The sequence below is a fragment of the Leucopleurus acutus genome (assembly GCF_964270905.1).
Source record: "Leucopleurus acutus genome assembly, chromosome: 8".
Taxonomy (NCBI): domain Eukaryota; kingdom Metazoa; phylum Chordata; class Mammalia; order Artiodactyla; family Delphinidae; genus Leucopleurus; species Leucopleurus acutus.
In genome coordinates this window covers 4,259,952-4,281,112 of record NC_139151.1, presented here as the reverse complement: position 1 = coordinate 4,281,112, position 21,161 = coordinate 4,259,952, and positions in this window count along the sequence as shown.

Below are 21,161 nucleotides of genomic sequence, written 5' to 3'. Positions count from 1 at the left end.
TGCGTTTAGACCATTTGTATTTAATGTGATTATTGATATGGTTGGATTTAAGTCTACCATGTTGGCTACTGGTTTTCCTTTTGTTTCATGTGCTCTTTGATCTTATGTCATCATTTTCTATGGCTTTTTTGGATTAATTAAGGATTTTCTGTGATTCCATTTTATGTCCACTACTGGCTAATTAGTTACATTTTTTGTTTTATTTAATGTAATTTAAGTTTTATTTTTTAGTGGTTGTTCTAGGGTTTATAATATGCCCTTAACTTATCATAGACTGTTCTGAAACAAAATTACATCATTTCTTATATAATATAAGATCCTTACAACAGAACACTTACATTCTCCTGTTCATCCTTTGTGCTATTTGGATTGTACATTTTACATATACATATATTATAAAATTCCATAATATGTTACTATTTTTTTTGCTTTGAACATTCATTTATCTTTTGAGAAATTAAAAGACGAGGAAAAAAGGAAATATTAATAGTCTAAAATGCTTTTTATTTCTTTGTGTAGATCTATAGTTCCATCTGTTACAATTTTTCTTCTGCCCAAATAACTTCTTTCAACATTCCTTGTAGGACTGATATACTGGTAGTAAATTCTTTCAGCTTTTGTTTGCCTGAAATAGGTTTTATTTTGTCTTCAGTTTTAAAGGCTATTTTCACTGAATGTTATGAAATTGTACAGATAGTAGTTATAATATGAGGGTCTTTTTAATGAGGAATTGTTAATATTCACTAAAATGAGTTGGCCAAAATGTTTGTCTGTACACCACTGGCCAGTTTTATTACATGGCGGGAATGTAATTATTTTGTTGAACAAAATAATTTTTTTTAATTGGGGTATAGATTTTTTTAAATTGGTATATAGTTGCTTTACAATGTTGTGTTAGTTTCTGCTGTACAGTGAAGTGAATCAGCTGTATGTTTACATATATCCCCTCTTTTTTTGATTTCCTTCTCATTTAGGTCACCAAAAAGCACTGAGTAAAGTTCCCTGTGCTATACAGCAGGTTCTCACTAGTTATATGTTTTATACATATTAGTGTATATATGTCAATCCCAATCTCCCAATTCATCTGACCCCCACCCTCCCCGCTTGGTGTCCATATGTTTGTTCTCTACATCTGTGTCTCTATTTCTGCTTTGCAAACAGTTTCTTCTGTACCATTTTTGTAGATTCCACATATATGCGTTAATATACGATATTTGTTTTTCTCTTTCTGATATATTTCACTCTGTATGACAGTCTCTAGGTCCATCCACGTCTCTACAAATGATCCAATTTAATTCCTTTTTATTTTATGGCTGAGTAATATTCCATTGTATGTATGTACCACATCTTCTTTATCCATTCATCTGTTGATGGACATTTAGGTTGCTTCCACGTCCTGGCTATTGCAAATAATACTGCAGTGAACATTGGGGTGCATGTGTCTTTTTGAATTATGGTTTTCTCAGGGTATATGCCCAGTAGTGGGATTGCTGGGTCAAATGGTAATTCTATTTTTAGTTTTTTAAGGGACCTTCATACTGTTCTCCATAGTGGCTGTATCAATTTACATTCCCATCAACAGTGTAAGAGGGTTCCCTGTTCTCCACACCCTCTCCAGCATTTAACAAAATAATTTTTAATAAAAACTTAAAATGATTGTAGTAAGTATGAATTCAACATGTACTCATTTTTCTCTACATTAACAGTGGTTTTTGTTGTTTTTGTTTTTAAACAGTGGTTTACAAACATTGATGGTGTATATCCTGGAGGGCTTGAAGCTATGAGGAGCAGAGGAGGGATATTCCTGGGTGAGGGTGTGGTGTGTGTGTGTGCAGGAGTTCTAACTGAAGCCCAGTAATTGAAGCTTGAAGCATGACTATAGGGATTCCTCTATTGACAAAGACATTGAGCAGCCGCTCAAGTTGTAGATGAAAGAATAAATATCTCTGTTCCACTTTGTCTTTCGTCCCTCAACACTGTAAAGCAGATAGGACTGAAAATTATCAGGATGTGAAATTAATACTCATGGACTTAATAGTGAAGGAATGGACAAAACATCAGAAGCATTTTAGAAAGTATCTTTTTGGACAACCAATCAGGGTACTTTGTTGGTCTGTCTCTAAAAGGAGCCACACACTGGATAAACAGTCATTTTATTTTATTTATTTATTTTTTAATATCTTTATTGGAGTATAATTGCTTTACAATGTTGTGTTAGTTTCTGCTCTACAACAAAGCAAATCAGCTATATGTACACATATATCCCCCATCCCCTACCTCTTGAGCCTCCCTCCCACCTCCCAATCCCACCCCTCTAGGTGGTCACAAAGCACCGAGCTGATCTCCCTGTGCTATGCGGCAGCTTCCCACTAGCTACCTATTTTACATTTGGTAGTGTATGTATGTCAATGCTACTCTCTCATTTCGTCCCAGCTTCCCCTTCACCCCTGCATTCTCAAGTCCGTTCTCTATGTCTGTGTCTTTATTCCTGCCCTGCCACTAGGTTCATCTGCACCATTTTTTGAAAGATACATACAGCACAATGTTCATTGCAGCACTATTTAACAATAGCCAGGACATGGAAGCAACCTAAATGTCCATTGATAGATGAATGGATAAAGAAAATGTGGCACATGTATACAATGGAATATTACTCAGCCATTAAAAGAAACGAAATTGAGTTATTTGTAATGAGGTGGATGGACCTAGAGTCTGTCATACAGAGTGAAGTACGTCAGAAAGAGAAAAATACCGAATGCTAACGCACATATATAGAATCTAAAAAACAGTCATTTTAGAGCTTCCCTGTAAGGCATATTTCAGATGTTTTCCAGATGGGCACACTATTGACAAATAGTTTATCTAGAGTTTTATTAAAAAGTCAAGGCCAGGGTTGTCAAGCAGAGAAGCCGAATAGCACAGGGAGATCAGCAGGGTGCTTTGTGACCACCTAGAGGGGTGGGATAGGGAGGGTGGGAAGCAGACACAAGAGGGAGGGGATAGAGGGATCTATGTATCCGTATGGCTGATTCACTTTGTTATACAGCAGCAACTAACACAACAATGTAAAGCAATTATACTCCAATAAAGATGTTAAAAAAAAAAAGATGACTTTCTTCTGGCCTCAGCTAATGGTTGCCAATGCGATTGCCAATAGCAGCTTCTTTTGAGGAAAAGAGAGCCTCCTACTCTGGTTGAGTGGGAAGGCATAGGAGTATATATGTGCCAGGCCATATATACTTTTAGGATTACGTTCAGATAAAGTCGTATTCAACTCTCGTATACTCTTGTCTTCAATACCAAGGGTTACCCAATTTCTAGGTAGTCCAAGATATCCCCAAAAAGCATGATAATAATCTTTTTTATCTGATCTGTGCAATATTAGCTACCAATTACATAGGTCCCTCAATAATCCCCAAGGATAACTTGGAAACCATCTCGCCCAGCTGTACACCTTGCTTTGGCTATTCGGGGTCTTTTGTGTTTCCATACAAACTGTGAAATTTTTTGTTCTAGTTCTGTGAAAAATGCCATTGGTATTTTGATAAGGATTGCCTTGAATCTGTTTGCTTTGGGTAGTATTGTCATTTTCACAATGTTGATTCTTCCAATCCAAGAACATGGTATAGCTCTCCATCTGCTTGTATCATCCTTAGTTTCTTTCATTAGTGTCCTGTAGTTTTCTGAATACAGGTCTTTTGTCTGCTTAGGTAGTGTTATTCCTAGGTATTTTATTCCTTTTGTTGCAGTGGTAAATGGGAGTGTTTCCTTAATTTCTCTTTCAGATTTTTCATTATTAGTGTATAGGAATGCCAGAGATTTCTGTGCATTAATTTTGTATCCTGCTACTTTACCAAATTCATTGATTAGCTCGAGTAGTTTTCTGGTAGCATCTTTAGGATTCCCTATGTATAGTATCATGTAATCTGCAAACAGTGACAGTTTTACTTCTTCTTTTCCAATTTGGATTCCTTTTATTTCTTTTTCTTCTCTGATTGCTGGGGCTAAAACTTCCAAAACTATATTGACTAATAGTGAGTAACCTTGTTTTGTTCCTGATCTTAGTGGAAATGGTTTCAGTTTTTCACCATTGAGAATGATGTTGGCTGTGGGTTTGTCATATATGGCCTTTATTATGTTGAGGTAGCTTCCCTCTATGCCTACTTTCTGGCGAGTTTTTTACCATAAATTGGTGTTGAATTTTGTCAAAAGCTTTTTCTGCATCTATTGAGATGATCATATGGTTTTTATCCTTCAATTTGTCAATATGGTGTATCACATTGATTGATTTGCATATGTTGAAGAATCCTTGCATTCCTGGGATAAACCCCACTGGATCATGGTGTATAACCCTTTTAATGTGCTGTTGGATTCTGTTTGCTAGTATTTTGTTGAGGATTTTTGCATCTATGTTCATCAGTGATATTGGCCTGTAGTTTTCTTTTTTTGTGACATCTTTCTCTAGTTTTGGTATCAGGGTGATGGTGGCCTTGTAGAATGAGTTTGGGAGTGTTCCTCTCTCTGCTCTATTTTGGAAGAGTTTGAGAAGGATAGGTGTTAGCTCTTCTCTAAATGTTTGATAGAATTCGCCTGTCAATCCATCTGGTCCTGAGCTTTTGTTTGTTGGAAGATTTTTTTTTTTTTTTTGGTATGCGGTCCTCTCACTGTTGTGGCCTCTCCCGTTGCGGGATGCACAGGCTCAGCGGCCATGGCTCACGGGCCTAGTCGCTCCGCGGCATGTGGGATCTTCGCGGACTGGGGCACGAACCTGCGTCCCCTGCATCGGCAGGCAGACTCTCAACCACTGCGCCACCCGGGAAGCCCCTGTTTGTTGGAAGATTTTTAATCACAGTTTCAATTTCAGTGCTTGTGATTGGTCTGTTCATATTTTCTATTTCTTCCTGGTTCAGTCTCAGAAGGTTGTACTTTCTAGGAATTTGTCCATTTTTTTCAGGTTGTCCATTTTATTTGTGTAGTTGCTTGTAGTAATCTCTCATGAGCCTTCGTATTTCTGCAGTGTCAGTTGTTACTTCTCCTTTTCCGTTTCTAATTCTGTTTATCTGAGTCTTCTCCCTGTTTTTCTTGATGAGTCTGGCTAATGGCTTATCAATTTTGTTTACCATCTCAAAGAATCAGCTTTTAGTTTTATTGATCTTTGCTATCGTTCCCTTCATTTCTTTCTGATCTGATCTTTATGATTTCTTTCCTTCTGCTAACTTTGGGAGTTTTTTTGTTCTTCTTTCTTGAATTGCTTTAGGTGTAAGGTTAGGTTTTTTATTTGAGATGTTTCTAGTTTCTTGAGGTAGGATTGTATTGCTCTAAACTTCCCTCTTAGAACTGCTTTTGCTGCATCCCATAGGTTTTGGGTCGTCATGTTTTCATTGTCATTTGTTTCTAGGTATTTTTTGATTTCCTCTTTGATTTCTTCAGTGATCTCTTGGTTATTTAGTCACGTATTGTTTACCTTCCATATGTTTGTAATTTTTACAGTTTTCCTGTAATTGATATCTAGTCTCATAGCATTGTGGTCAGAAAAGATACTTGATATGATTTCAATTTTCTTAAATTTACCAAGGCTTGATTACTATGATTGTGCTACTGTCGATTTCCCCTCTTATGGCTGTTAGCATTTGCCTTATGTATTGAGATGATCCTACGTTGGGTGCATAAATATTTACAATTGTTATATGTTCTTCTTGGATTGATCCCTTGATCATTATGTAGTGTCCTTCTTTGTCTCTTCTAATAGTCTTTATTTTAAAGTCTATTTCGTTTGCTATGAGAATTGCCGTTCCAGCTCTCTTTTGATTTCCATTTGCACGGAATATCTTTTTCCATCCCCTCACTTTCAGTCTGTCTGTGTCCATAGGTCTGACGTGGGCTTCTTGTGGACAACATATTTATGGGTCTTGTTTTTGTATCCATTCAGCCAGTCTGTGTCTTTTGGTTGGAGCATTTAATCCATTTACATTTAAGGTAACTATCAATATGTATGTTCCTATTACCATTTTCTTAAATGTTTTGGGTCTGTTATTGTAGGTCTTTTCCTTCTTTTGTGTTCCTTGCCTAGAGAAGTTCCTTTAGTATTTGTTGTAAAGCTGGTATGGTGGTGCTGAATTCTCTTAGCTTTTGCTTGTCTCTGAAGGTTTTAATTTCTCTGTCAAACCTGAATGAGATCCTTGCTGGGTAGAGTAATCTTGGTTTGTTTTTCTCTTTTCATCACTTTATATATGTCCTGCCACTCCCTCCTGGCTTGCAGAGTTTTGTTGAGAGATCAACTGTTAACCTTATGGGGATTCCTTTGTTTGTTATTTGTTGCTCTTCCCTTGCTGCTTTAAATATTTTTTCTTTGTATTTAATTTTTGATAGTTTGATTAATTTGTGCCTTGCCGTGTTTCTCCTTGGATTTATCCTGTATGGGACTCTCTGTGCTTTCTGGACTTGGTTGACTATTTCCTCTTCCATATTAGGAAAGTTTTCAACTATAATCTCTTCAAATATTTTCTTAGTCCCTTTCTTTTTCTCTTCTTCTTCTGGAACCCCTATAATTTGAATGTTGGTGTGTTTAATGTTGTCCCAGAGATCTCTGAGATTGTCCTCAATTCTTTTCATTCTTTTTTCTTTATTCTGCTGTGCAGTAGTTATTTCCACTATTTTATCTTCCAGGTCACTTATCCGTTCTTCTGCCTCAGTTATTCTGCTATTGATTCATTCTAGAGAATTTTAAATTTCATTTACTGGGTTGTTCATCATTGTTTGCTCTTTAGTTCTTCTAGGTCCTTGTTGAACGTTTCTTGTATCTTCTCTATTGTGTTTCCAAGATTTGGGATCATCTTTACTATCATTACTCTGAATTCTTTTTCAGGTAGACTGCCTATTTCCTCTTCACTTGTTTGGTCTGGTGGGTTTTTACTTTGCTTCTTCATCTGCTGCATATTTCTCTGGCTTCTCATTTTGCTTAACTTACTGTGTTTGGGGTCTCTTTTTCACAGGCTGCAGGTTCGTAGTTCCTGTTGTTTTTGGTGTCTGTCACCAGTGGCTAAGGTTGGTTCAGTGGCTTGTGTAGGCCTCCTGGTGGAGGGGGCTGGTGCCTGTGTTCTGGTGGATGAGGCTGCATCTTGTCATTCTGGTGGGCGGGACTGTGTCTGGTGGTGTGTTTTGGGGTATCTGTGAGCGTATTATGATTTTAGGCAGCCTCTCTGCTAGTGGATAGGGTTGTGTTCCTGTCTTGCTTGTTGTTTGGAATGGGGTGTCCAGCACCGGAGCTTGCTGATCATTGAGTGGATCTCTGTCTTAGCCTTGAGACAGAGATCTCTGGGAGAGCTCTCGCCGATTGATATTATGTGCGGCTGGGAGGACTCTGGTGGTCCAATGTCCTGAACTCGGCTCTTCCACCTCAGAGGCTCAGGCCTGACACCTGGCTAGGCACCAAGACCCTGTCAGCCACATGGCTGCAGCATCAGTCTGCCATTATTTTTGCTTTCTTTCTCTCTCAACAACTGAGCACGATAACATACACCCTCTTTCCCCTGAACCGGGAGATGCTGAAGGAGAGCTGGTGGGAGCAGGAGTAGCCAAAGTCACAGTGAGGCTTGAGCCCAGTGGAGTCAAAACAGCACGAACCACCTTTCTCCCGTGCCCTGCACCAGCTTTCCTAAAGTCATCTCAATTAGTTTATCCACAGCCACAGGGAGACCACCCCGATTCTGGAATTGGAGAAAAACTACCATAATGTATTGTCATTACTGCTCTTAACATATAGGAGTCTATCAAGACCCTATAGGGTTCAAGTTCATCTGTTCAACGTTAAAGCATGCCTTTATCTAGCCATGCTTTCCAAGAAAACTTGTTTTTCATTTATAATTTTTTTCTTGTCCTAGAAAAACTATGTACTCCTGTTTGAGTTCATCTGAATTCAAATTCTAGAGGAAAATAGTCTTGTGCTACTTTTCCTCTCATTAGAATGCAGAATGTGACAGTGGGTAGGCTGTGGGCTCTCACACCTGGGAGTAGAAGTGGCAGTGAAATGGCTTTGCATTCATCCCGGAAATACATTGAATGACCAGTGCTGCTGCTGGTGATGAAGACTCAGAGATGGTCAAGGTGTACACGGTCCCTGCCTCCATGGAGCTCCAATCCAGCGATAGAGAAAGGGACTAAAGAGGAGTCGTACACATAATTATCTGAGTAGTGTCTGGGTTGGGGGAGCCTAAAGTGCTCAGAACTAATGTTTTGGGGGTGTTTACTTTATTCTGGGAGTTGAAGGCTGAGAAATGAAAGATGAGAAGTTCAGAGGAAAAAGGGCCAGGGTGGGAGTGCGTGTGGTGGTCCAGAAGTGGGGAGGAGCTTGATTACATTTGAGGAAAGAGAAAAAGCCAGTGTCCAGGGGCCAGAGTGAGGGAGAGGGTGGCTATATGGCAATGAGGTGCTGATTTGGGGCTCAATCATGCTGGACCATGGAGACCATTCTAAGGACTTGGAACTTCATTCTAAGATCACTGGGAAATCATTGAATCCTTTTAAAACATGATCGTGATTTAAGGCAAAACGTGATTTGCCTTTTCAGAGGAAAATGGGCTGGAAAGAGGTAGGAATGTATGCAGAAAGATGCTGCCGAAGGGTGAAACTGAGCTAAGATGTTAATACTTTACAGATGGTCTTGGCCATTCTCTCATCCTTCTGCATGCTCCAGACAAATTAAATACTCTTTTGTAACACTTAGGGAATAGAAATCCATTTATTAGGCAAGTGCACAAGGAAGAAAAGAGAAAAAAATGGCACAAATTACCTGCTCCTCCACTGCCATTACGCCAGACTCTCCCTCACCGGGGACGTGACTTGTGGTGCTGGTGGAGCTAGTTTATCATCCTGGAGAGAGCCAGGGGAGTAGATGTGGATGTCAGGGTATTAACTTAATGAATTCAGATACGATACAAACTGCAGTAGCCCTTGTCTGCAGACAAAACTTTCATAATTCCTCTCCTATTTCTGCTTTTTGAACAAATCTAGTTTTTCACTCTATCTCCATCTTGAGTTATCTCAGGAACAGGGGACTTGTCTGTCAGGATGTACCACACTCCCAAGGTCCAGGAAAGGGGCTGGGGGAAACTAGAGTCTAACTCTCATTGGGTCAACATGTCTCTCTTACTTACACAAGTTTACTGAATTAAAAAACAACAACAACAAAACAATTCAAAAAACCAGTCTTCTATTGGGACAGATTAACCAGTAATAAATTCTTTTTGATTCACGTTGTTTGGAACCAATCCTATGGAATGTTTGCCCTTCAGTACCAATATGGCCTTGGTTTTGTTTGTGGTTTTTGCTTATTTGTTTCAGTGGTGGTGATAATCAGTAGAGGAAAATTCCTGTAGAGAGGCGGAAGCATGCTTTATGATTTTTCTTCCCATCATCCAGGGTTAGCAAACCACAAAAATACTCTTTTATAGCACTTAGGGTAAAAGATATTTTAAAAATATCCTCTACAGGAGACTGTCTCTGTGATAGGATCATCGAGACCAAAATTATCCCTGCTACACTCAAGCTTAGTTTTCATTTCTCATCTCAGAAGATCTCCAGAAGGGCTTAAAGTGATGCTACTTAGGTGTGGTCCATGGACTGGTGCCAGGCCATGAAATGCTTGTCACTGAACTGCGATGAGATGCATATACAAACTGAAAATAAGCATATAGAAATTTTCATAAACATTTCTATAACTTTTTACCTGTTCTGTGGAATCGAATAAAGAATTCAAGCTAGTATTTTATATGTCTTAATTTTTTTTTCATTTTCCTTGTAATTCATTTCTGTTGTATTTTATAAAATCATTTAATCCAGAAATGATTGGAAAAAGAACCAGAGCCTCAAAACATGGTCCTCCCTGTACTATTTGATTTTTTGCAACTTCTTATTAATCTATAAAGAGTTTAAATAAAAAACTAAAAACTATGAAAGAATATGTTAGAAAAAATAGCTGCTCCCTCCCCACAGATAGTTAGAGAAGCACTATAGCACTAGCCTTGGACTGAATCAGCTAGACAAACAGGGGGAAGAGTAACTTTTTAAAAAAATTGTAAGTTCATGGTCAGTAGTTATGGCAGGACTCATGAGGATGTAATCTATTGCCCCCTTTTTTATCCATTATCTATAATAGTGCTGTGTAAGGAAATCAAGCAAACACACACAAAGACCAGTGGCATAAAGCAATGAACACTGGGCCAGCTGTGGCCCACGGGGATCTCTCAGTCTCCAGCGGACTAGCCTGGGCTTGTTCCAAGAGGGCACAGGAGAGGTGGCAAGGCCCCTCCAGGCCTGGGCTCAGAACTGACATTCTCACTGTGTTCCATGGGCCAGTTATGAGGCCAGAACGGATTCCAGGGGTGGAGGAATGGATTCCACTCGATAGGATGCTGGATAAAGAAAGGGGAAGAGTCGGGGCCATTTTACAATCAACTTACCAGGTCCTGGTCATCGTATGAGCTTCCACATTCTCCAGAGAATCAGGGCGAGGTCAGATTTCAGATGTTAGTGCCTGACTTCCCGGCCCTCAGGGCTATTGATGAAATACTGCCCCTCTCCGTCAAGTGACCAAAATAGACGCCATTAATTGATCACTATACTCTGCTGATGAACTTGGAAGTGAGTTTAGAATCTTTGGAATTGGATTTACAAATTGAAATCTGTCACTTGATGCTGCAGTTATGGACAGTCACAAGCAGCTCGGGAGCCACGGCCCCTCGGAGGGCAGCACGTGTGTGCTGCATGGTTAGTGAGAGGTGAATCTACCTTCTTGGCTACTAATCTTGACCCCTCACGGTGACTGTAGTCCAATGATAAGGCCCATGGATATCTGTCTACAACCTGAAAAGCGGAAGAACAGCCAGGCCTTTGTCAAGGCAAGCTGTGTTCTCCCACCTGTGGCAGGTAGCGGCAGGCTGCACGTGGAGGTCCGTGGAGCTTCTCTGGGTTAACCCACAGTGTAGTTTTGTTAGTCTCGGGATTATCAAGGGTAACGGATGTGGTTAGAATACTAGAAATTCTCAGGAACGGCACAAATGAAGCCTGAACACCTTACGTAACATACTGGGTCTGAATTCAGGGCATGGATGAAATCATATTTTGGATCCTCTCCTATAATCTTGGAAGACTGAAGGAGAAGGCAGAGGGAACTAGGAGCTGCATGAAATGATGAGGATTTCCCCGCTGCGGGAATGCTGTTCCTTGCCCAGTGGGCCGTAGGAGTTGCCGTGGCTGAACCCAGCACAGGTGAGCCCTGGAGATGGGCAGGAAGCCTGGGCAGAATTCTTGACAAAGCAGAAGTTCTCCTGAGCTTGGCATTTGTTGAAATCTGTCTCTGTTACAATGATAAAGCTTCCAAAGAACAATTGAAGAGACCTGGGGATGTAAGAGAGGCAGAAACAATCCATCAGCCTTTCTTCAACAGCATCTCTGCATTGGACTTTGTGACAAAAACATCACCTAATTGTATTGAACCTTTACACCAGTTCAGGAAGATTGTAGGCCCACTTTACAGGGAGTCAAGGATGGTTAAGTGAGTTGCCCAGGGTTCCGTGGGGGATCAGTTATAGAGTCAATATTTAACTCAGATATGTGACATTAGAGCCTGTTTATCTACTATACCCTATGACCTCTCAGGATTTGAGAGCTTTGGAAAGGCAGGGCTTGGCCTGGTTTGTTCCAGGGATAAGGGTGCGTGAGACTCGATGGTGGAGAAGCAGTGTGGTTTGGATCCAGGGAAGACTGAGGCAGCTGTAGCTAGACCAGGGGCACAACGTGGATCTTACCGCTTCCCGTGGAGTCCTTGAAAGACACAGAGACCCCAGTGAACTTCCCTGTGTGCTTTGGTTGGCCAAGTAGGACCTAGCCCCCCAAGAGGCAGGCCCCAATAGCAGGTGGACTGGGAAGGGTATGAATCTGGGGGCTTAGATGCATGAGAAACCTTCAGGGGTGAAGAGCCGCTCATCACACTAGTCCAGTAAGAGGGAGTGGGGTTGGGAGGAATAAACGACTGGGGAGGTGTCAACAGGTAATAGAAGTCCACCTGGGCTGTCAGTCTAGAGTGGTCTGACAGACGTGGGCAGGCCCTGCCATGGAGGGGGACACAGTGACAGGGCCTGTGTCTCAGGGGCTGGGTGAGTCCCCCAAGGATAAGGCAGATAACACAGAGACAAGAGCACAAGAGGGGCCTGACTGCAAGATGCACCCTCTCCTCAACCCCAGCATCCCCAGTTACCAGACCCAAGACAGAGCACAGAAAGGGGCAGCCTGGGAGCGAGTCGGCTCGAGGATGTTGCGTGAGGATTCTTCAGCTGCCCTGTCAAGGACTGTATTGGTCCCACCCCGCGCTCGGGCCTGAACGGATAGACAGAGGCAGAAGGAGCAGAGTTACTTGCAGCAGAAGGCTTGGGGCAGGGAGACAGGAAATCCAGATGGTTTCATAGTTAGCAAAGGGGAGAGATTTATCAGTTTCTCCTCTGCCCTGTCGTCTCAGGCCCTGCTTCAGACAGACCCAAGACTTCACAAACAATGCCTGGGGAGCTCTATTTAATTTTTTTCTTTTATTTTGTAGCGTTCTGAACCAGTAACTTGTCACAGTCTCGTATTGGGCTGGTTCCAAAAAAGAGTTAAATTGGCTGGAATTACAGGAGAGATTTGAGTTAGACGTGTCAGAGAACTTCCTGATCTGAAGGGCACCGACGGGAGACAGTAGAGTTGTCTCCTCTGCTTTCACACTTGCTCTGTTTCTCCGCCCAGCCCCTTCTCTCTTTGGAGTATTTTCCCCCTCTTTCCTCTTGCGTTTCACTTATTGATTTTAGCCGGAGCCAGGAGAGAGCTCGTTACCGCGGCCTTGTTCCTGAGGGGGGAATTGACATGGAGATGCTGTATCCTGTGTGCTGGGAGAGGAGGGATGACAACCTCATGTTAAATTTATGTGTTCTCATTTTTGTTGAGGATGACTATTTCTGTGCATTTTATTTCACCCTTTAAACATTTATGTTCCTGTGTTATGATTAATTAAGTGTAGTAAAATGAAGTGTTTGCAAAGGTAAAAATACCCTGACTTCTCTGGAGTCTTTGTACTTCACCTTCTTTTTACTATTGTCAGTTCGTATTTCTCTTTGTTCTTTTCTCCTGTTTGTCACCTTTCTTTATTTTTCCCTTTTGCTCCTCGGGGCCAGTCTTTCGGTGCCCACACCAGCAAAGTGTCTGCTGATGCCGGATGCTTTCATGACAGCAGGGGGGATGTAAATTGATACAGCCGCTATGGAGAACAGTAGGGAGGTTCCTTAAAAAACTAAAAATAGAACTACCATATGACCCAGCAATCCCACTACTGGGCATATACCCTGAGAAAACCATAATTCAAAAAGAGTCATGTACCACAATGTTCACTGCAGCTCTATTTACAATAGCCAGGACATGGAAGCAACCTAAGTGTCCATCGACAGATGAATGGATAAAGAAGATGTGGCACATATGTACAATGGAATATTACTCAGCCATAAAAGGAAACGAAATTGAGTTATTTGTAGTGAGGTGGATGGACCTAGAGTCTGTCATACAGCGTGAAGTAAGTCAGAAAGAGAAAAACAAATACCGTATGCTAACACATAAATATGGAATCTTAAAAAAAAAAAAAAACAAAAAAGGTTCTGAAGAACCTAGGGGCAGGACAGGAATAAAGATGCAGACGTAGAGAATGGACTTGACATGGGCAGGGGGAAGGCTAAGCTGGGATGCAGTGAGAGAGTGGCATGGACATATATACACTAGCAAATGTAAAATAGATAGCTAGTGGGAAGCAGCCGCATAGCACAGGGAGATCAGCTCGGTGCTCTGTGACCACCTAGATGGGAGGGATAGGGAGGGTGGGATAGGGAGGGTGGGAGGGAGATGCAAGAGGGAGGAGACATGGGGATATGTGTATATGTATGGCTGATTCACTTTGTTATAAAGCAGAAACTAACACAACATTGTAAAGCAATTATACTCCAATAAAGATGTTTAAAAAAAAGAATTAAAAAAAAAAAGAAAACGGGGTTATTCTAACCAGAGAACCAGCCCTCTTTCCTCTCCCTCCCACCCCTGCCTCCTCTTCCCTTCCTTCCTCTTCTCGTTTTTTTCATCCATCTCCTCCCATTTTCCCATCCCAATGGATCCTTCCCAAAATAAGTTCTATCCAGAAAAGGGCAGTGACCGGTAGAGTCAGCCCACAATGTCACAAGCCGAGGGAATTTCAACAGCATTGGTGAGCGGGCATCTTTTGGGCCTCTGTGCCCAAGTCAGATAGGATGATGAGTTATGGACACCAGAAGAACATTCTGGGGTCACCATCTCTAACTTGCAGGTCGATAGTCTTAATGAAGTGACTAGAAGTACAAATAAAAGTTACCTTCAAAGTTAATTTGTTTAAACTTTCTGATTCTCGATCCTAAATCTGTCAGAAGGGCTTTGTCGAGCGTTGGTTTAGAGATGCCTCCATCCAAGGTTGAAATGATTTACTAAAGGCTTTGGGAGCAGACATAAAGGTGCTGATGGACAAATATTCATTTGACTAAGTCAGTGGTTCTCAGACATCCAGGTCACTTGGTGGGCTCATTAAAATGCAGGTTCTTGGGCCTCCTCTCCAAAGATCCTGGTTCAGTGTGTCTGGGCAGGGGCCCAAGAAGCTGCATTTTCAACAAGGTCTTTGGTGATTCTAAAGCAGGCCATTCCTGCACTGCACTCTGAGTGCTTAAATGAATCAAGGCTGTCGTTATTCTTGAGATGAGGGTGAGGAAAAAATTGTAAGTGATCTGTGAGGTTACTCAGGTATTTGTGCCCTCAGTGTACGTAAAGTTCTGTGTGGGACCCTGAGTGGGAAGCAAGGAAATAGAAGGCCAGGTCCGTATCAGCCGTTCTTCACCTGTCTTTTTTTAACCGAAGTATAGTTGATTTACAATGTTGTGCAAATCTCTGCTGTACAGCAAAGTGACTCAGTTTTATACAAATATACAATATTTTTAAAATATTCTTTTCCATTATGGTTTACCCCAGAAGATTGGATATAGTTCCCTGTGCTATACAGTAGGACCTTGTTGTTTATCCATTCTACATGCAATAGTTGATCTGCTAACCCCAAACTCCCAGTCCGCCCCTCTCTTTTCCCTCCTCCCCTTGGCAACCACAAGTCTGATCTCTGTGTCTGCATTCTTCACCTGTCTTTAATTGCTCCTCCAAGGTTTGAACCTTGGTTAATTTATCCACATCACAGTGTGGTCAGGTACGCCCTTTTCTTGCATTCGCTTCCCTAGGTCTTACACTAGGCATTTACTGTATAAACACACAAACAATCCAGGAAATAAAATAAAAAATATTGTAGTAGGTGTAGTAGCAGTAGTGATATCTGAACGAAGGTCTAGGGCTACATCCAAGCAAGGGCGTCCTGCGGTCTGCGTGGAAATGATGCTGAACACACCTCATAGCATGGCCTTTTTTCTAAAGTGGGGCAGCCAAGGCACCTGAACATGTTCAGATCAAGGTTTTTGTGCTGCCTCATTGCTTCTGACAGAGCTGGGGTCTCAGGGCCTCGCCCCAGATGCTTGGGTGCAAACCCCAGTGTCCTGGCAAAGCTCCCACTGGGAGGGTCAGCTGCGTATGCTTTAAACCCCTCAGCCCCTTGTTTACATCCTGCTTCTTACCCTCCTCCCTTAATTGTGGTCTCGTAGTCAGGATTGGTGGAACCGTCCTTGCTGCCCTTCTCAGGACAAGATATTTTCCTGCCCTTTGCTTCACCTGCCAACTGTGAACAACCAGCCTAGGGCAGTGCCAGGGCCCGGGAGACGCCTTGAAAGACTTGCAGGTTCCTGAGAGGCAGGAGACTGCAGACACAAACTCTGTGCTTTGCAGCTGCCATGGCCGGGGTGGGGACATTGAGCCGGCGGCAGTGCAACTGTGTGTGTGTGTGTGTCTGTGTGTGTCTGTGTGTGTCTGTCTGTCTGTGTGTGCCCGCATGCTCATGTTTATGAGAAAGATCTGAGTGTAGGTAGATGGAGTCGTCCTCTACTTTTTTTTTTTTTGCGGTACGCAGGCCTCTCACTGTTGTGGCCTCTCCCGTTGCGGAGCACAGGCTCCGGACGCGCAGGCTCAGCGGCCATGGCTCACGGGCCCAGCCGCTCCGCGGCATGTGGGATCTTCCCGGACCGGCGCACGAACCCGTGTCCCCTGCATCGGCAGGCGGACTCTCAACCACTGCGCCACCAGGGAAGCCTCCGTCCTCTACTTTAAGAAGAGTGATTTCTTAAAGGGTTTCTTCAAATTAGCCTTATAAAATTATATAAAGAGAGTATCAAAAGATTATCTGTGTAAAAATCGACTTTGGAATTTTACATATTTTAAATTGGTTTGCCATCAATATTCTGTGTGGTATAAGTCAGTTTGGCTTCATTTCTTTGGGGAGGATACAAATCGCTCTCATCCCTGCCCTTCTGAAAGCTATCGATGGGATGCTCACATGAACTTAATGTACTATTTTGTTTGTTTCACAGGATTATGATTCCTGAAAAGTCCATCCACGTGCTCCCGGTTAAGAAACACTGGCTGGGGTGGATAAGAAACACCCTTGTATTTCTTGAGTATAAGCTGGGGTCAACACCCAGAAAAGGTAGGTATCAAAAAGGTGTAAACCCGGTGTGGATTACAGAACTAACCTGAGCATCTTAAACCGAAAGGGACTCAGAAACTGGCTGTTGTTTTACCTCGTATTTTAGGGGTTTCATTCTGGTCTGACTGGGATCAAATTGCTCATGAGAAAAGAAGAAAGAATGACAGTTATTAAGAATACATACACATTTTTTTAAACATCTTTATTGGAGTATAATTGCTTTACATTGTTGTGTTAGTTGCTGCTGTATAACAAAGTGAATCAACTATACATATGCATATATCCCCATATCTCCTCCCACTTGCGTCTCCCTCCCACCCTCCCTATCCCACCCCTCTAGGTGGTCACAAAGCACCGAGCTGATCTCCCTGTGCTATGCGGCTACTTCCCACTAGCTATTTGTTTTACATTTGGTAGTGTATGTATGTACATGCCACTCTCTCACTTCGTCCCAGCTTCCCCTTCCCCCTCCCCGTGTCAAGTCCATTCTCTACGTCTACGTCCTTATTCCTGTCCTGCCCCTAGGTTCTTCAGAACCATTTCTTTTTTGGTTTTAGATTGCATATATATGTGTTAGCATACGGTATTTGTTTTTCTCTTTCTGACTTACTTCACTCTGTATGACAGACTCTAGGTCCATCCACCTCACTACAAATAACTCAATTACCTTTCTTTTTATGGCAGAGTAATATTCCATTGTATATATGTGCCACATCTTCTTTATCCATTCATCTGTCGATGGACACTTAGGTTGCTTCCATGTCCTGGCTATTGTAAATAGAGCTGCAGTGAACATTGTGGTCCACGACTCTTTGAATTATGGTTTTCTCTGGGTATATGCCCAGTAGTAGGATTGCTGGGTCGTATGGTAGTTCTACTTTTAGTTTTTTAAGGAACCTCCGTACTGTTCTCCCTAGTGGCTGTATCAATTTACACTGCCACCAACAGTGCAAGAGGGTCCCCTTTTACCACACCCTCTCCAGCATTTATTGTTTCTAGATTTTTTGATGATGGCCATTCTGACTGGTGTGAGGTGATACCTCATTGTAGTTTTGATTTGCATTTTTCTAATGATTAGTGATGTTGAGCATCCTTTCATGTGTTTGTTGGCAGTCTGTATACCTTCTTTGGAGAAATGTCTATTTAGATCTTCTGCGCATTTTTGGATTGGGTTGTTTGCTTTTTTGATATTGAGCTGCATGAGCCGCTTGTATATTTTGGAGATTAATCCTTTGTCAGTTGCTTTGTTTGCAAATATTTTCTCCCATTCTGAGGGTTGTCTTTTCATCTTGTTTATGGTTTCCTTTGCTGTGCAAAAGCTTTTAAGTTTCATTAAGTCCCATTTGTTTATTTTTGTTTTTATTTCCACTACTCTAGGAGATGGGTCAAAAAGGATCTTGCTGTGATTTATGTCATAGAGTGTTCTGCCTACGTTTTCCTCTAAGAATTTTATAGTGTCTGGTCTTACATTTAGGTCTTTAATCCATTTTGAGTTTATTTTTGTGTGTGGTGTTAGGGAGTGTTCTGATTTCATTCTTTTACACGTAGCTGTCCAGAGTTCCCAGAACCACTTATTGAAGAGGCTGTCTTGTCTCTGTTGCAAATTCATGCCTCCTTTATCAAAGATAAGGTGACCATATGTGTGTGGGTTTATCTCTGGGCTTTCTATCCTGTTCCATTGATCTATATTTCTGTTTTTGTGCCAGTACCATGCGGTCTTGATTACTGTAGCTTTTTAGTATAGTGTGAAGATGGGGAGCCTGATTCCTCCAGCCCTATTTTTCTTTCTCAAGATTGCTTTGCTATTCGGGGTCTTCTGTGTTTCCATACAAATTGTGAAAATTTTTGTTCTAGTTCTGTGAAAAATGCCAGTGGTAGTTTGATAGGGATTGCATTGAATCTGTAGATTGCTTTGGGTAGTAGATTCAGTTTCACAATGTTGATTCTTAAAATCCAAGAACATGGTATATCTCTCCATCTGTTTCTATCATGTTTAATTTCTTTCATCAGTGTCTTATAGTTTTTGGTATACAGGTCTTTTATCTTCTCTGGTAGGTTTATTCCTAGATATTTTATTCCTTTTGTTGCAGTGGTAAATGGGAGTGTTTTCTTGATTTCTCTTTCAGATTTTTCATCATTGGTGTATAGGAATGCCAGAGATTTCTGTGCATTAATTTTGTATCCTGCTACTTTACCAAATTCATTGATTAGCTCCAGTAGTTTTCTGGTAGCATCTTTAGGATTCTCTATGTATAGTATCATGTCATCTGCAAACAGTGAAAGTTTTACTTCTTTTCTGATTTGGATTCCTTTTATTTCTTTTTCATCTCTGATTGCTATGGCTAAAACTTCCAAAACTATGTTGAATAATAATGGCGACAGTGGGCAACTTTGTTTTGTTCCTGATCTTAGTGAAAATGGTTTCAGTTTTTCACCATTGGATGGAAGGATGTTTGCTGTGGGTTTTTTGTATATGGCTTTTATTATGTTGAGGTAAGTTCCCTCTATGCCTACTTTCTACAGGGTTTTTATCATAAATTGGTATTGAATTTTGTCAGAAGCTTTCTCTGCATCTATTGAGATGATCATATGGTTTTTCTCCTTCAATTTGTTAATCTGGTGTATCACGTTGATTGATTTGCATATACTGAAGAATCCTTGCATTCCTGGAATAAACCCCACTTGATCATGGTGTACGATCCTTTTAATGTGCTGCTGGATTCTGTTTGCTAGTATTTTGTTGAGGATTTTTGCATCTATGTTCATCATTGATATTGGCCTGTAGTTTTCTTTCTTTGTGACATCCTTGTCTGGTTTTGGTATCAAGGTGATGGTGGCCTCGTAGAATGAGTTTGGGAGTGTTCCTCCCTCTGCTATATTTTGGAAGAGTTTGAGAAGGATGGGTATTAGCTCTTCTCTAAATGTTTGATTGAATTCACCTGTGAATCCATCTGGTCCTGGGCTTTAGTTTGTTGGAAGATTTTTAATCACAGTTTCAATTTCAGTGCTTGTGATTGGTCTGTTCATATTTTCTATTTCTTCCTGGTTCAGTCTCAGAAGGTTGTGCTTTTCTAAGAATTTGTCCGTTTCTTCCAGGTTGTCCATTTTATAGGCATATAGTTTCTTGTAGTAATCTCTCATGATCCTTTGTATTTCTGCAGTGTGAGTTGTTACTTCTTTTTCATTTCTAATTCTATTGATTTGAGTCTTCTCCCTTTTTTTCTTGATGAGTCTGGCTAATGGTTTATCAATTTTGTTTATCTTCTCAGAGAACCAGCTTTTAGTTTTATTCATCTTAGCTATTGTTTCCTTCATTTCTTTTTCATTTATTTCTGATCTGATCTTTACGATTTCTTTCCTTCTGCTAACTTTGGGATTTTTTTGTTTTTCTTTGTCTAACTGCTTTAGGTGTAAGGTTAGGTTGTTTATTTGAGATGTTTCCTGTTTCTTAAGGTAGGATTGTATTGCTATACACTTCCCTCTTAGAACTGCTTTTGCTGCATCCCATAGGTTTTGGGTCGTTGTGTTTTCATTGTCATTTGTTTCTAGGTATTTTTTGGTTTCCTCTTTGATTTCTTCAGTGATCTCTTGGTTATTTAGTAGTGTATTGTTTAGCCTCCATGTGTTTGTATTTTTTACGGTTTCTTTCCTGTAATTGATATCTAGTCTCATAGTGTGTGGTTGGAAAAGATACTTGATACAATTTCAATTTTCGTAAATTTACCAAGGCTTGATTTGTGACCCAAGATATGATCTATCCTGGAGAATGTTCCATGAGCACCTGAGAACACAGTGTATTCTGTTGTTTTTGGATGGAATGTCCTATAAATATCAATGAAGTCCATCTTGTTTAATATATCATTTAAAGCTGTGTTGCCTTATGTATTTTCATTTTGGTTGATCTGTCCATTGGTGAAAGTGCAATGTTAAAGTCCCCTACTATGATTATGTTACTGTCAGTTTCCTTTGTTATGGCTGCTAGCATTTGTCTTATGTATTGAAATGCTCCTATGTTGGGTCCATAAATATTTACAATTGTTATATCTTCTTCTTGGATTCATCCCTTGATCATTATGTTGTGTCCTTCTTTGTCTCTTGTAATAGTCTTTATTTTAAAGTCTACTTTGTCTGATATGAGAATTGCTACTCCAGCTCTCCTTTGATTTCCAGTTGCATGGAGTATCTTTTTCCATCCCCTCACTTTCAGTCTATATGTGTCCCTAGGTCTGATGTGGGTCTCTTGTAGACAACATATATATGGGTCTTGTTTTTTTATCCATTCAGCCAGTCTATGTCTTTTGGTTGGAACATTTAATCCATTTACATTTAAGGTAATTATCAATATGTATATTCCTTTACCATTTTCTTAACTGTTTTTGGTTTGTTATTGTAGATCTTTTCCTTCTCTTGTGTTTCCTGCCTAGAGAAGTTCCTTAGCATTTGTTGTAAAGCTGGTTTGGTGGTGCTGAACTCTCTCAGCTTTTGCTTGTCTGTAAAG